General features: G+C 44.2%; 1 protein-coding gene across 1 annotated transcript in view; it reads left to right on the forward strand.

Moving 5' to 3' along the window:
- The window catches only part of MAP1B (microtubule associated protein 1B), a 92,713-nt gene that overhangs the window by 50,778 nt on the left and 25,094 nt on the right, over positions 1-16,841 (forward strand).

Consider the following 16,841-nt stretch of genomic DNA (forward strand, 5'->3'; position numbering starts at 1 on the left):
GACTACCTACAAATGACTAGATTAAATGACTAGATTAAATCAAGTGCCTGTTTTTAACAACTTGTTCTCCAGTATTTATGACTAGGTAGGATCACAGCTTGTTGGGACACCTTTATGCAGCGATTTAAAAATTTCTGACTATAACTTGCAGTCTAGATCAATTTCTATTCCTGGCTGCCTCATGTGCAAAGTCTCCTTTTAATTATCCTATATCCATTATTCGATCAATAGTACTGTACTCTTTTCAAAACCTTGAACGACAGTTTCCATTAAGGAGGCTTTTTTCTGCACAGTCATCTCTCCTGATGAGTAATAAATAAATGCCAAGCATCCGTCTGTAAGAAAGCCCTGGATTCCATCTTGAAACTCGATTTCTGACATCAGCATGGGCATCCGCATTGACCACGTGGGGAAGCTCAGTGTGGGGCTTGCCACCGTAGGAGTGAACACCAGCTGCTCTGGGCCTGGGCCATTCAGGGAAGACTCCCAGTGGTGGTGCTGTGTCTCCAAGACCCGAAGGAACCTAGGAAGCAGCCAAGGAAACAGGAGGAGACTAGTATTCTAGACAATGGGAACAACATATGTAAAAACCCAGGAAGACTGGGTAGAACAGATTTCCATAACTGTGGTGTGAAAACTGCATGATAATGAGGTATGTCCCAGCACTTTAAGTCTCACAGCATTTTCTCAACATTTTCTCCCAGAGTTGTAGGTTCTCTGGCTCGTACAGAACCTCCCTCCGAGCAGCACTGCTATTTCATGATCCTCATGAGAATCCGGGGACAGGGGCAGCTTATGGATCCACTTCCAGCATCTGAGAGGAGACACTTGGCCACTGGAATCGTGGTGGAGAGCATTCCAGGGTCCTGGCACATGAAGGGCACCTGTGTGTAAAAAGCACGTAATTTTGACCCAAATTGTATTCCATGTGGTCTGGTTCCTCTCCCTCTCCTGCTGGACTAGAGCCCAGTGATAGCAGAGCAGTGTCCATTCCCTAGAAATTGCTTCCAAGCACCCAGAGGTGTCTCCCTCCTTCTCCCCACACAACACACGGGCTCCCTGGGGTGACTGCCTTTAGCTCCTTTATTGTCTGCAGCCAGCAAGGCCTTGTGATATACGTGAGGCCCCGCAAGTCTAGCGGTGCCACGACTTGTCTTTGTGGACTGCTCTCTGATAACGTGGAAAGAGAAATACAAGACCCAGGCTGCAGCAGCTGGCCGGCTTCCAGAGCCAAAACTGAATTAGAAACTCATTAACGAGCCAGTAAGGCTGGCGGGGCTGTGAGGTGGCCGGGAAGCTGGGAGCGGAGGAGGGGAAGGGGCGGGCATCTCTCGTTGGCAAGTGGCAGGCTGTGAGCCGAGCGGGCCGTCCAGGAAGGGAGACAAAACAGGGCCGACTCGTCTGTCACACAGACTTGTTTGTGAGTATGCTAGTTTGCTTCAGCCACATAATGTATGCTAATTACTATATTTCCTTTTATTTTTTTTCCACGGGAAGTGTTTAGTTGGAAAGCTTTGAAACCAAAGAGGCGATGCAGAAATGCCAAAATGCAGACATTACAAAAAAGAGGAGGAACAAAGGGAAACAGAGAATTCAAATTTACAAAATGGCTTAGCGTTCTGCCCCATCAGCACCTCCCTCTTCCATGCAACCTTATGGAAAATAAGTGAGTGGGAGGGTATGATTTCCTATGGATGATGCTCTTGGCAGCATCTCTCCCATAGTCTGAAATTTTTTTTTTTTAAACAGTGGAAAGAATATAAAGTTAGCAAGATGAAAGCCCAGAAGATTTATTGTAGCGTCCAGTAAATATTAATAAGAAAGTGTTAGTGGGTTCTCTCTCTCTCTGACTTCTCTGCCCAGGGCACCTCTCTGTAGACCGTAAGACTCAGATGCAAACTGAGGAGGGCATGTAATTGAGCTCATTTAAATAATTATCCATTAATAGGAAAAGTCTCACTTGGTATATTTTTTTTACCTGTCAAACCATGTAACTAGTGTTCCACTAGATACCCCTGGGCTACTGTCATTCTTTAAATCAAATAAAAAACAGACCAACATATTAAAATAATGGTTTCTTTAATGAAGCTTATCACAATGCACCACCATTTTATTGAAAAAAAAATGGGCTAGGGAAGAGAAATATATTTTCTTTCATTGACATTAAAATCCCAAGGGCTGAAGTCTTGGTAAGTTAACTTCTTCTCTTTGCCCCATAACCCTTAATTTTTTTAATAATTAAAAAAAGATGTCATATATTCTTCAAAGCAATTTTGTAGACATGAGACATTTAGGAAATTTCATAATGAACTTGGTATGACAGCAAAGCAATGTAGACGTTTTCCAGCACAGTATAGAAAACACATTAAAGCATCAGCTTATATCCTTTAAGAATTGTAAGAAAAAAGTGACATAAATTTAAGATTTTTCAGATGTTTTAAGATTCCTACAAAGCTTTCTGTCCTAAGATTAAACATTTAGTCACACTGCACAAAACATACTGGATACGTAGTCAAGTGCTGGTGTGGGGAGGCCTCTATTTTATATACTGAAATCCTCTTCTGGCCCATTTTCCCCCAAGTCCTGGTTGTCTGAGGGCAGATTCCTTTTGCAAAGACTAAAGTTGTAAGAGGAAGAGCATTCTCTTCATCTGGAGCTGGTGTTCTGGTCCAATTTCGGTTAGGAAGCTGCTTCGAGAACCACATCCAGAGCCTGATCCAGAATAGTCCTCTGAGAGAGGACAGACATTGCTGGTCTCTGGGGTCCTGGTACCTCCTCATTGAAAAAAAAAAAAAGTCAGGCTTTAAAGGGAAGATCCGCTGGATGTGCCTGGGGGCAGGATGTACAATGGTCCCTTTTCATCAGTGTGGTTTGCAAAATAACTGTCTGTACTGCAGTAAACCCACTGGTCCTTGGCTCTCCATAGAGGATAACCTTATACGAAGGTACGAAACCAGAGCTGGGGAAGAGCCAGGAACCTCTGAGTGCACTTGTGCAGCCCCTGATCGTGACTGGCACACTCCCGGCTCTGACCTGCACTCCAGCCTCACAGGAATGTAGCCCAGTGTTCCGGTCTCTTTGAGAAACAATTCCCAAGCTTCAAATCCTAGTCAGGACCCACATCACAATTTCCAGGGCTTTGGAGTCGTTTTGTCATTGAAGGAGCTGGAACCAGCAGGAACAAGATTAGGTCCTCCTCTTGTTGGACTGCTGCTCACTCTGTTTGGCTCCCACCCCTGTCCAGCTTGCGCTGCTCCGCCAACGCACTGAGCTGAGGTGGGAGGGCTCCAGTGTTCTCCGCTCCTGCCTTTCCAACCCTTAATTTTGAAACCTTGCATTTTCCTGATTTTTGAGTTTAAATCGAGCCAGTAGTGACTGCTACAACCTTTGTGCCCGTCTCACCTTTCTAGCGTCTCCAGTGACAGCCTCTACTCCAAAATGAATGGGCATGTGTTCAGTGTGTTCCTTTCTAGAACAGAATCTAATGTCCTTTCTTTCAGTTCTGCTCTGTGCCTTCAGCAGAGGACACTCTCTGGAGCGTGATTCCATCCATTCTTCTCCAGAGCCGGCTTACCTGTGGGTATTTTCACTGGGACAAATTTATACCATTTTATTTGTGAAAAAACAAAGAGTAATGCATTGGAAGAACTTTGCTTAGCACATGTATGGAAACTGCATCTATTCTAAGTGTATAAATACATAAAAATTAACCAAAAGAGAGTAATACGACATAGGGAGGTAGAGAGCGATTGTATGCATGCTAATTTTCTTATGAGAACCTGCTACTTCTCACAGAAGTTAAAATCTAGAGATTTTCTTAAGAGCAAGTTTTTGCAAAGTCCCCAATTTATTTTTTTAATTTTATTTTTTTAATTGAAGTGTAGTTGATTTACAATCTTAGTTTCAGATGTACAGCAAAGTAATTCAGTTATACATATAATACATAAATATGTGTGTTTTCAGATTCTTTTCCATTATAGCTTATTATTAAGAAATTGAATATTGTTCCCTGTGCTATATGGTAGGTCCTTGTTGTTTATCTATTTTATATATAGTAGTGTGTATCTGTTAATCCCAAACTGCTAATTTATCCCTCCCTCCACTTTCCCCTTTGGTAACCGTGGTTTGTTTTCTGTGTCCGTGAGTCTATTTCTGGTTTGTAAATAAAATTTGTATCTTTTTTTAGATTCTACATATAAGTGATATCATACTATATTTCCATTCTCTCTCACTTCACTTACTATGATAATCTCTAGGTCCATCCACGTTGCCTGAAAATGGCATTATTTCATTCTTTCTTATGGCCTAGTAGTATTCCATTATATATATATACCTCATCTCCTTTATCCTAGTCGCCTGTCGATGGACATTTAGGTTGCTTCCATGTCTTGGCTAGTGTAAATAGTGCTGCTGTGAACATTGGGGTGCATGTGTCTTTTTCAATTAGAGTTTTCTCCAGATATATGCCCAGGAGTGGGATTGCTGGATCATATGGTAAGTCTGTTTTTAGTTTTTTAAGGAACCTCCATACTGTCCTTCATAGTCACTGCACCGATTTACATTTCTATCAACAGTGTAGGAGGGTTCCCTTTTCTCCACACCCTCTCTAGCATTTACTATTTGTAGAGTTTCTAGTGATGGCCATTCTGGCTGGTATGAGGTGATACCTCAATGTAGTCCAAAGACCCCGATTTGCCTACCTTCCTCCTTGAACTTTCCTAAACTGGAATTTCAGAGTCTTTCTTAAAAAATGATTGAAGAGGGTAGGATTTGCTTGACTGACTACCTTTTGGAATCACTTCTGCATCATAGGTTTCGGGCTTTTTTTTTCTAGGGGAGCTACCTCTGTTGGTTCAGAATACATTTACCAGTGCCTCAAAATGCCCCTTAGCCAGATTTGATTGAATCATGTCAAAAACAAATCTCTGCTAAGTAAACATGAATTACACGGTCCTGAATTTATTCCTTGTTTCCTACATGAAAATTTCCTAATTCTGCAGATGTAGTCATCCAGCCACAATCTCCCACAGAAGGTCAGATGTGGTATGGGAACATGCAGGGGCACCCCATTCACAGTGACCTTGTGAAGACCTTGTAGTTGAATATAAAATCAAGATGAAATCTTCCTGATGATGCCCTATTGTAATTATTTAAGGAATCCTAAGGGGTGGCTAAATGACCAGAGGCAAAAAATGGTGCACTTGTGGAAAAAACAACACCTGACACTTTTGGATATTTTTCTGGCCCTAATCACACAAAAAGAGCTAGATGGCATTTCCTTTTTATTTATATATAAATAAAGTTGAAGTTGTGATATATATATATACACACACACAATGGAATACTGCTCAGCCATTAAAAAAAGGATGAAATAATGCCATTTGCAGCAACATGGATAGACCTGCAGACAGTCATACTAAGTGAATTAAGTCAGACAGAAAGACAAATTATCATATATCATTTATATGTGGAATCTAGAAAAGTGACAAATGAACTTATTTATACAACAGAAAGAGACTCACAGACATAGAAAACAAACTTATGGTTACCAAAGACGGAAGGGGTGGGGAGGGATAAACTGGGAGTTTGGAATTTGCAGATACAAACTACTCAGTGTAAAACAGATAAATAACAAGAACCTACTGTATAGCACAGGTAACTGTATTCAATATCTGGTAGTAACCTACAATGAAAAAGAATATATATATATATATATAGATGTGTAACTATTTATTTATATATAGATGTATAACTGAATCACTATGCTGTACATCAGAAACTACCACAACATTGTAAATCAAATCAACTATACTTCAATTTAAAAAAAAAAACGGATATGACCAGGGTTACTCACACCAGCTAGAACATAAGACAGAGTGTCCACCTTTCTGTTACTTGCTACAGATGGTGGCAGCTGAGGTACCACTTTAGCTGAGACCAACTCTCTGAGACCAACCAGGTCCCTTGAGCCTCATACTTCCTGGTCAGGATCTTGACCTTAAGCCCCTCCTGGCAGATCACCAAGCTGGTTGCTGTGCCTAGCCTGGCACTGTCACTGCAGGGTAGCAGTTGCCCCCTTGGGACGTTACTGGGAAAAATCCCACTCATGCTGTTTCTCCCTGGTGCAGGGCTAAGCTCCCAAGGGATTGGTAATGATTAGATAGTAGATGTGATGTATGTTATGTCAGCTATTTGTATTTTTCTTTCTTTTTTTTAATTTCCTTTTTAACAGCCAATACAGAAAGGACCAATTTAATTTTTGGTTTTAAGGCAGCTGGCTTAGAGGTTGAGTAGTGTGATGATTTGGTTTTGAATAGTAACAGATGAGGGTGAAAGGTCAACCGTTTCCCTGGATTTGATCAATGGCAGGAGTTTGATCGCAAATTAAATGTCAGATAAAACTGTCAAATGATTCTGAGAATTGATCCTTACTGGGAAAAGTTGTTTGAACCTTTAATGATCACATTTGCTCTCAGAGGAAATAATTCTAGAGTCTGTTCAGACCTTAAGATAGTAATACATAAAAATGATGTGAGGATGATTTAAAATAAGGTCACTTATTAAGCTGATGGATAGCATGTTCAGCATCTATACTGTCTTGTTTCTCAAAGAAGGGGGCACAGACCCATCAGAATCACCTGAGAAATCACAGAAACGCGGAGTCCCAAGCCCCACCCACCCCTCCTGAATCAGACCGTGTGAGGGTGGGCCATGCACTTCTGCATTTTTATTAACTTCTCAGGTGACAGCAGGGAATATTACACTCTTAAGAACTGCCAGCCTACAGTCTTTTCCCCCCACCAGGCATATGTCTCCCAGACAGAAAATAAAGCCATGCCCATGGGCTAAGCAGTGTATCGCGGCAGTGAAATCATAGGTCAAAGTGAGTATGCTCTGGGTTGAATTTGCAAAGCAGGTGCTAGTTATTACTGGATTATGTAACGTCTTTGGAACATTCTACCTCGACTCTCCTCTGTGTGGAGGTGGTTTAAGTTTGTAAGTCAGGACAGCACTGCAGTTACAGGTCACCTTGGGCCGGGGGAGAAGGTGACCAGAGAAGACCATGCACCATCACTTCTCTCATGTTTTTCTCTGTAACCTTCACAAGCTCTTTCCTGCTTTTGGCCACACATGAAATAGTGGCATTTTCCCAAAACTGTTCTCAGCAAAAGGCTCTTTCTGTGTTCTCCAAGAGCATTACTTAAAATACGCTGGTGCCTCCCAGACCTGTGCTTCTGGTCCGCCTGTGGCCCAAGCATCAGATCCACGTCTCTGCCTGCCCACTGGACAGAGCCACCTGGCTCTCCCACAGGAGAGACGCCAGTCTCAGCAGTCCCTGAATCAAACTGTCTTTGGTCTTCCCTCCTCTCTTTTAAAATGACTTAATGGCTAAGAGCCTCGGCTTTGGACACTAACCACCCAGGTTTCCATCCTAGCTTCATTAATACTCCCTTGGGCTGTTGCTTAACTGCCCTCTGCCTCATTCTCCTCTTCTGTAAAGTGGGAGTAATGACTTTCTCATAGGGTTAATGTGCAGATTAAATGCGATAACTGCACATAAATAACTTAGATCAGTGCCTGACCCCGGGCAGCTGTTCAATCTGTCTTAACCATTTTTATTATTCATTCCTTTATCAAATATTGATTGAGCTCCTACTGGGTATCAGACACTTCTCACTTACATCTCCCAAATTAGACGCTGTCAAAACTCCAGTGTCCCCATTAAACTCTCTTCCCTTTGGGGTAGGGATAGCATCCCATTCATGTTTTAATCTCAGTGCTAGTTTATGAAGGTAGCACTAATTTGCCCAAGTTAAACTTTAGAAAACTGTGTTCTCTAAGTAAGCCACGTTGTCCTAATAAACAGGGAATGTAACATTTCTTACAAAGGCAGGAAAAGAGCAGTAAGATTAAAAAACATTCTCTGAAACTTACTCTGATCTCAAGAAAGTGAGGTCTAATTGTTGAACCATAGGAAAATGTTATTTTTGAGTTAAAAAGTAACTGATATTGGCAACCTTATGGTTTAACATAATTCTTGGCAGGGTACTTGGCACATGGCAGGTACCCCTCAAAACAAAGAATTCCCAAACCTAGGTTCCAAATTCTGGGAGTACTCTATCGTATATGGAAGAAAATATAGCTCAGATAAACCTTATTTTTAAAAAGTAAGGATCTGGGCCTTGTGAACTCCTAAAACAATCTGAGAAGCATTGTGAGGCAGTGACAAGAGTAGGAGTCAGGATTCAGCTAGGCTTGATTTAAAACTGAGTTCAAAAGCTTATTTTATCTCTGTGATGCTGGATAAGACAGCTAACTCTTATTAAACAACCTGCTTCATCAGCTTCAATTTCCCCATCTGTAAAAAAGGAATAATTATAACAGTTGATCTTTATGATGCTCTAACATGCAAATAAAAAGATTTTATAAACCATGAAGTACATCACAAATGAAAGGTAACGTTAGTATTTTAGCACATATCCCCAGATAGAATTGTCACAATGTGCGTAGGAATTGCCTTTTGCATCCGTTACAAACACAACTGTGACTGACCGCTGCGGCTTTCTCTCCTGTGGACGGAGGTGGGGGGTGGGGGTGGGGGTGTCACCAGGGCTCCTTTGGGTCCCCCCATTCTGTGAGATGAGGAAATTCTGGTTCCTTCTACCACAGGACTGGCAAGTTCTTCTCGAGGCTCATGGGTAGGAGGTTTCCTCTCTGGCTGTTAGACTCCTTGCATCTTAGAAGCAGAAGGGACTCCTGTCTTGTGTATGAGGAGCAAATGTATTTTTCTTTGTCGGCAGCAGGTTTTGTTCAGAACAGGGTACTGAAACCCCCGACCTTGCTGTAGCCCAGAGGACCAGGTTCATAGACTTGCAACACCTTCATCAAAGTGTAAATGCATGAACACAGAGGAAAGTGCTTTGCAGATGGTAAAGTTGCTAGGTAGATGTTGATCTTTGTTTTTCACGAGACCTGGAGTTGGCTCCCCTGACAGGTTAATACATTGCCTTTCACTAGGTGTACTTTTTTGTTTTAGTGTGTCGCATCTGGACATTTTTAAAGAAACAACCTTCAGGTTATCACCCTTAGCTGGTGCCAACTTTGGGCGCTACAGTGTCTCTTTAGATGTCCTCCAGAAAGTCAGGCTTCTAGCAACACCATCTATGAGATTTATTTCTACTTCTTTTAGCCAGGGCATAAGATAGGGATGTCTTTCTTCCACTGTCTCCCACTTCTAACCCTTGATAGCCTGGTTTCTCATTCCTCTGCCTTGAGACCTTTAAAAAGGGGGAGTGGGAGAAGGGAAGAAGAGAACCTAGGAGAAGAGGGGTCGGACAAAGCCCCGCAGAGAGAGGGTGCGCTAAGAACCCTGCAAAAGGAATCAGGCTGGTTGCCCACTGGCATCCCGTTTCCCCACGGCCTGAGCTCCTCGTGTGAGCAGCCAGAGCAGGATGGGATGGAAATGCAGGCGGCTCCTTCTGCCCCCAGGAACGAGAGGACCTGCCTGGCACTCGAAGGTTCGGTTTGCCTGCATCTGTGTGCCGTGAACACATTTGGGACAAGGAGGGAGCTTGGAAGTCTGGTTGGTTTGGGCTGTTTGCTTATCTGGGCATCTAAAGGTCAGGGAAACATAACGCATAAGATGGCAGAGAACCTAGGAGAAGGATGGGGTGGAAGAACTAGCAGACACATGAAAAACCAAACCAAATGATAACAAAAAAGAAACAGTTCAGTCCAGGAAATGTAGAGGAAAAATAGGTATAAATTCAGATTCTATAATAACTAAATTCTCTGTAACAACAAAAGATATTTAAGTCTTTTTTTTTTTAAAAAAATCCCAAGCAATGATCAACTTACTTAAATTAAAAAAAAAATAGGAAGTCTCCTGAACTTATTTATAATGGAACTTGAGTTCTCTAAAACACACAAACGAACACTGACAATTTAGAGAACGGTATAACATTCCGGAACACACATCAGAGTTGAAACAAATGCAGAAACAAACAAACAAAATATTTCCAACAGAAAAGAAATGCCATTTCCAGGAATAGCAGGGGAAAGGTGGGAGAGAACTGGGCTCTGATTGTTCAGCAGAAACAAAGAGGGAATTGGCCTTGTGGTGTGTGTGGGAGGCCAGCTTGCCGGCTGGAGGGTGAATGATTGAGCAGGCGTTGGCTGACCAGTGGCTGACCCAGGCTGCATGTTTACCTCATACAAAGGAGAATCTTGGCATCACAACTTGAAAACCTTTATTTTGGATGAGGTGGATTAGGAGAAAATAATAATGTCACAGCCTTGGCCATGAGTGGCTGCATGGCGTGTGACACGGGTCCTAGTCCTGCGCTCCTATACTGTGTGGCCTTGGGCAAGTCACCAGACCTTGGAACTTTGGTCCATGAAGAGGGGCAAAGACCGTTTACATCACAGGAGTGTTGTGACGATTAAACAAGGCACTACCCCAAATAACAAAATGCTTTAGAAACTCTGAAGCCCTCTACGTGCCAAAGGGTTTACCGCTGCATTCTTGTGATGGGCTCTCCCATGATCAGAGTTGGATGTTCTCACTTCCATGTATTTGCCTCATATTTAGGTATTTTTTGATCCAGGTGGGACAGCATGAAGCGTACGGAAGGTGCTTCCACACGTGTGTGACCTGAAAACCTAGCCTGCAGGGCTGGGTTATGCTTCTGCCGTCTTCCCACCTGTGTTCCCCATTGCCTCTGGGACACTCAGCCTAGAAAGGGTCCCCACTTCCCAGCCCCAGGCTGAGAGCTGCAAGAGCTGAGAGATAAAGAGTTGATTTTTTTTTTTAATTGAAGTATAGTTGATTTACAGTGTTGTGTTAATTTCTGGTATACAGCATAGTGACTCATTTATATATATATATTCCTTTTCATATTCTTTTTCATTATAGGCCATTACAAGGTATTGAATATAGTTCCCTGTGCTGTACAGTAGGAGTCTGGGATTTGTGGATACTAACTACTATACATAAAGTAGATAAACAAAAGATAAGGAGTTGATTTTGATGTGTGAGGGCCCTGGGGAATCAGCTCCCTCCAGCGGCAGGAGGTTACTTCCCTGGGGAGGGAATCTGTCATCTCTGTCCTGCGCTGACGCTGTTGGTCTTTGGGGACTGTGGGATCAGGAGATACAGTCTCCCAGCACCTTTGTTTTTTCAAGGGCGCCTCAGTGGGCAGGGCTAGGGGCTGAGTTCTTTCCCTGCCCCGTGTTCACCTTCTCCCTCTGGGCTGAGGTGACTTCTTACTCCAAGAAACCAGGGGAGGCTCTGGCTCTGTTAGGTGGGCTCCTGAGCCCTCCTCCTGGATCGTCCTCTGAGCCCTTGTGCTGGGGCACCTGGGAGGGACTCTGCTCACTGCGTCCTCACAGAAGCACTGTGACCATGGAACCCATGTCCACCCTTTCTCTCTCTGTTTCCCCTCTTAGCAGCGACGAGGTGGGAGCACAGGAGCACAGGGAGGACCATCAGAGGCTCCTGGGAACCCATCCTGTGCTGCTTGTGCAGCCCCCTGACTTGCTCCTCCTTTCCTCCCTCTGAGAAGGCAGCCTGGCCAACACCTTCCCGCCACTCAGGCCGGGCCTCGGCCTGCTCTGTGCCCTGGTGTCAGTCAAGAGGGATGGAAGGACTTCTGTGAGGCCGCTGGGAGGAAGAGTCACTAGAAAGCGGCTGATGCAGGCATCCCCCTCCCTCCACACCAGCTGCCTTTCCCTTCAAACTTCTCTTAGCACATTTGCTTTATTATGTGGATTCCTGCAGAAAGGAGGCCAGGACATTATAAAAAGTTGCTATTAAAGGCTGCTGGAAGACCTGTTGGTAATTAACTTTTAGTTCCTGCACTGAGTACCATTTGCTTCTTGCTTTCATAGCTAAATCTTACCCTGGGGGCTGTTTTTTGCACATGGGGGTTGGAGGTGAGAGGTTTCCTCTTCAAAAATCCACTTTGGTGAAGAGGTAGAGTTGGAGAACTCTGATTGCTTTCATTTTTTCTGTCTTTCCTCCCTACTTCCCTTCCCTCTGTGGAGAACAGACTTTGACCTTGAGACATTCTGTGCTTGTGGCCTACCAAACCCTACTTCTGGCTAAATGATCCTAGGCCTTCTTTACCCCGTGCATTTCCCTTTCTAACTCTAGAATCTTCTTTAACCCTAAGATTTCTGCTGCTTCACACTGGATGTTTTTCTAGTGCTGGATCATGTATAAAATTACTTTTCCAAAGAGTACACTCTGGTTTTCAACAGGGCAGGGGCCAGAGGACCTGGTGGGTGAAGACAGGGCAGCAGCAGGAACCAGGGGGCAGGTGGGCCGACGGCGCTTGTGCACAGACGTCCGACTCTGACTCTGTCCTGGTTACCGGTCCATCCGTATCAGGGAGTCAGGACCCGCTTCACCTTAACCGTTCAGTACTGAATAGATATGGAAGCTTCCTTTATTTTTCAATACCCACTTCTAGATTGTGTTTGCAAGTGTGTGTTTGTTTTTCAAGAAAAACAAGGGGTAGGGATAAAGTTCTGGACTGTGGTCATTAATGGAAATGGAAATTACACATTCACCTTCAAGACATGCATTTATCGGCCTTTTAAAGATGATTTAAAAGCTTTTAGCATTACTAGTTATTCTTTTCATCACGGGTTTTCTCCCGTCTCTTGATGCTTCTGCACCTGGGGCCCAGAATTCTCTCCTTTGCACTTGCCTGTCTGACTAAGCAGCTGCCTGCCTGGGCTGAGACCCTTGCTGGTGTTGCTGGGACCCCAGCAGAGACGCTGCCGCCTCCTGGGCCACTGCGTCTTGGGGCTGACGTGCGTGGGAGCGGAGGGCCAGCTGTGTGCAGGCTAGAAGGCTCTGAGTTGTATGGGGCTTGGTTATAGCTGTGCATCAGGAGTGGGTGTTTTTCAATTTAGCCATGGTCGGCCCCTTCCAAAACCAGGAGACAGCGTGTGTGTTGTGTGTGTGTGTTTAGATGAATAATAAATTAAACTCTGTGGAGAAGAGACCTTTTAAGCATCATAATAATTGTATACCTAGAAAATAACATTGTTTTCAGAGATTTAAAAGTCACCTGGATATAGTAAAACATAAACTAGTAGAACAGTCCAATCTTAAAAAACACATAGATTGAGTTAATCTGTCAGATTTTCAATAATTAAAAAAAGCCCAACAATAACTGAGAAGTATAGGCTTGTGTGAGTTTCAGGCACAGCCTTCTGGAGTGCACGGACAAAAGTCTCATTGTGTGCGCGGGCCCTGCCGCTCCAGGGGTCCCCAGACCTTCCTCTTTTGATTCCAGGGTGGAGCAGACCCCTTTCTGTCACATAACAGCGCCCTCCCTGCCGCCCAGGACTGAGCCTCACAACTGTCCCCGAGTTCTGTGGGGAAGCCCTCAAAGGCTCTTTCTTGCCAAAGGAGTGAGGGGCACAGTCGGTCCATCTCAAGCCCCTACATTTGCTTCCCCCAGACCAGTGCTGAGGAGACTTGGCTATTCATCAGGGCCGCCTCACGGGTTCCCTGTGAGCTGTTTCTGGAGAATGCAGGCTACAACGGTAAAGAGAGAGGCTGCGACTGTGTTGTCTTTCTTTCCTGGGAACTTCTTTTCTGAAGCAACTGAATGAGACCTTTGCAGGCGAGGGTGGTGGCCTCTCCTTCATAATGCCTGGCCTGTTTCCCAGTGTGAAACATTCCCCAAATATGCGACTTTGTGAGCGTCCCAGCAGCCTGAGCCCGGAGCCGCCTGCCGCCAGGAGAGCTGGCATCCCACCGGGAGGCGGGGGTTGGGGCAGGGCGCACCAGCCCCTCTTGCAGCCCTGGCTTTGCCAGATGCCAGGAAGGCCCGGCCCCTGGTTACATCGTTCGGGGCGAGAATCTGGCCAACAGTTGGCCGTGACAAGAGCTTGAAGCTTCTCTCTCTTTAAATCCCCTCCTTTATTCAAATCCAATCCTATAAAAAGGCTTTTGTTCACGGAGCAGCCATGGTATCTGGGTGCACGTCTGTGTCACTGCTGTCAGTATTTCCAAAGATGGAGAGAAAAAACATCTTTGGTTGAATTCCTGAGCAAACAGGTCCAAAAACTGACTTGGAAGGAGTAGAGGTAAACGGCAGCTGTCACATGGCATTTGTTTTGTTTGCAAGTGATGAAGCCAAAGAGGAAAGGAAGTTCTTGAGGATGGTAAGAATCCCCTTCTGGGGCCTGGACAGCAGGCATCCTTGCTGCGTGTCTGGGGGAGGGGTGCTGGGCTGCCGTGCTTGGACAGGTGCGGTGTGTGGGGTCTGGGCGCTGTGTAGGTCACTTAGGAGAGAAAAGAGCTCTGAGGAGGGAGCCACTTCTGCGTACCTCGCTCAGTCTACTTCTGAGGTTCCTAAAGGATAAGCACGACCACAGTCTTACCTTGGCCTTGTGCTCCCTGAGTCTTTGTGGGTTGAAAACAGTCACATCAAAAGTACGATCAAGGAAATGAACATTCATTTCTCCTTAGTCTTAAGCTTCTGCTTAATTTTGTCTCAACGCAGGGGCTTTGAAGCTCCTTAAGTCTTTGTTTCAAGGAGGCCACTGATGGAGGGACCTAGAAAAGGAATGGTTTTCTATGTTTTGCTGATTGTCTTTTTATCATTTGCTTATTCAGTTTGATGTTCTTTTGCTTTAGCTTGAAATGCACATGCTTGTCAAAAGCAAAACCGACTAAGCCAAAAAGCCACATCCAGTAAATTACAGACTTCGGCATTCACAGTAAATTAACGTTCTTTCCCATGGCTTAGTGGAATTATTTTTCTTGAGGCTGAGTCCTCTGCTGTTCAAACTGTATGACATTGTTCTATTTGGAGTTTCTTAATTTTCAGGCATTTGGAGTAAAATACTATATACTTTCCCTCAATTTTACCTTCTTTTATGTGGGTGTTCTGCCAACTTTGCTTTTTTTGTTTTCTTCTTTTTGCCAATATCCTTCTCTTAATGCTTTCTGGCCTCTTGCTTCTTTACGCATATCTCTTGATTTTATTCCTTTGGATTTTTCCCAAGCTCTCCTTTGGCATTCAACGTCTGTACTGTGTCTGTTTTGCCAAATCCGGGTCCACAGAGCAGTGAAGTGGAGGACTCGAGAGCCTGGGTGAAGGTCCTGGCTTGACCACTTCCAGTTGTGTGACTTGGGGCTGGTTAGTTCTTGTCTATACACTTTATTGTCCTCAACAGTAAAAGGGGACATTTGTGGTACCTGTGTCATAGAGCTGTTCTAGGAATTAAGTGAGTTATTCCTTCTGAGGTGCTTGGAACAGTGCCTGACACCATTATTGTTTAGTTTGGGTTTCTTCCATTTCTTACATGGGTTTACTGATACATATTAACTATTAAGAAAGATAAGACAATGGAGGAAAATGGGCTTGTCAATGCGATGGTGTTAAGTATTTCAGCATATTCTGTTTCTGTAGTACGTCTGGTCCTTGATGATATAAAGAAAAAAAAAGCCCTCACTAAAGCTGCCTTCTTTTTTTCTTAACATCTTTGTTGAGATACAATTCACATGCCATACAATTCACCCATTTAAAGTGTGCTATTCAACAGTTTTTGATACACTGCGGTATTAATTTAAAAAAATTTCTAGTAAAATACGTATAAGAACCATAAAATTTGCCATTTCAACCATTACTAGATGTACACAGTTCAGTGGTATTAATTATATTCACAGTGTCTTCCAACATCACCAGTATTTCCAAAACTTTTTCGTCACCCCAAAGAGGAAGTCAGTACCCATTAAGCAGTAACTCCCCATTCTCTCTCCCTCAGCCTCTGGTAATCTCTCATCTGCTCTCTGACTCTATGAACTAGTCTATTTGAGGTAGTTCATGGAAGTGGAATCATACAGCAATTGTCCTTTAGTGTCTGGCTTATTTTACTTGGCATAGTGTTTTCAAAGTTCATGTTGATGCATGTAGCAGAATTCACTCCTTTTTTATGGCCAAATAATATTCCGTTGTATGGATAGTACCATATTTTGTTTACCCATCAGTGAACACCGGGGTTGTCCCCAACTTTTGACTATTGTGAATACCGCTGCCGTGAACATCGGCATACAAGTATCATTTCCAGTCCCTACTTTCAGCCCAGCTAAAAGTGGAATTGCTAGGCCATACAGAAATTCTGTTTTAGCTTTATGAAGAACGATTTTCTTGGCAAGCGGTTGCTTTTTGGAATTCTCTCTTGTATTCTCTCCTTTGGTGTCTGTCTCCCTCAGATTCCAGTTCCTCCTGTTACCAGAGTTTCATTGTCCTTCCAACCATGTGTCTCTCCCCGGCCCCCGGCCTGTCTGAGGGGCACCCTGCTGCCCTGTCCCTCACCCACTGGCAGAGCAAGTATCACCACTCTGGCCACACATCTGCCTGGTCACTTGCACCTCGTCTGAGTGGGGAGAAGCTTGTAGAAAGTCGTCCGTGGGCCTCAGTCGACTCTGGCTGGAGGCTGTTTCAGCCATAAGATGTTCCTTTCAGGTGTAGGGAGCCAGGGATGAGGAGCCAAAAGCCCCGCAGAATGTCAGCCATCCTTAGACAGGCTCCTTCCTCCTCGCAGCACCTTGCTTTCCTGTTTTCCATCAACTGTGCTTGTCTTTAGGGGGTAATGTGGCCACTGTGTCCAGAGGGAGAGTTGTTCCCCCCTCTTCATTTGCTCACAGGACCTGCACTTTTCTGTGAGCAAGTGAATGAATCAATGAATACCCCAACAGACTGTAAGCCTGCCTCAGACACATTCTGGTTGTTGGGCTAATTGTTAGCTGGGGTTTCTGGATGTCATTCATTTCACAATAGGGCTCCTAATTAATCTGAGCACCGGCCTCACCA

Source organism: Camelus ferus, chromosome 3 (genome assembly GCF_009834535.1).
Source record: "Camelus ferus isolate YT-003-E chromosome 3, BCGSAC_Cfer_1.0, whole genome shotgun sequence".
In the NCBI taxonomy this organism is placed as follows: Eukaryota; Metazoa; Chordata; class Mammalia; order Artiodactyla; family Camelidae; genus Camelus; species Camelus ferus.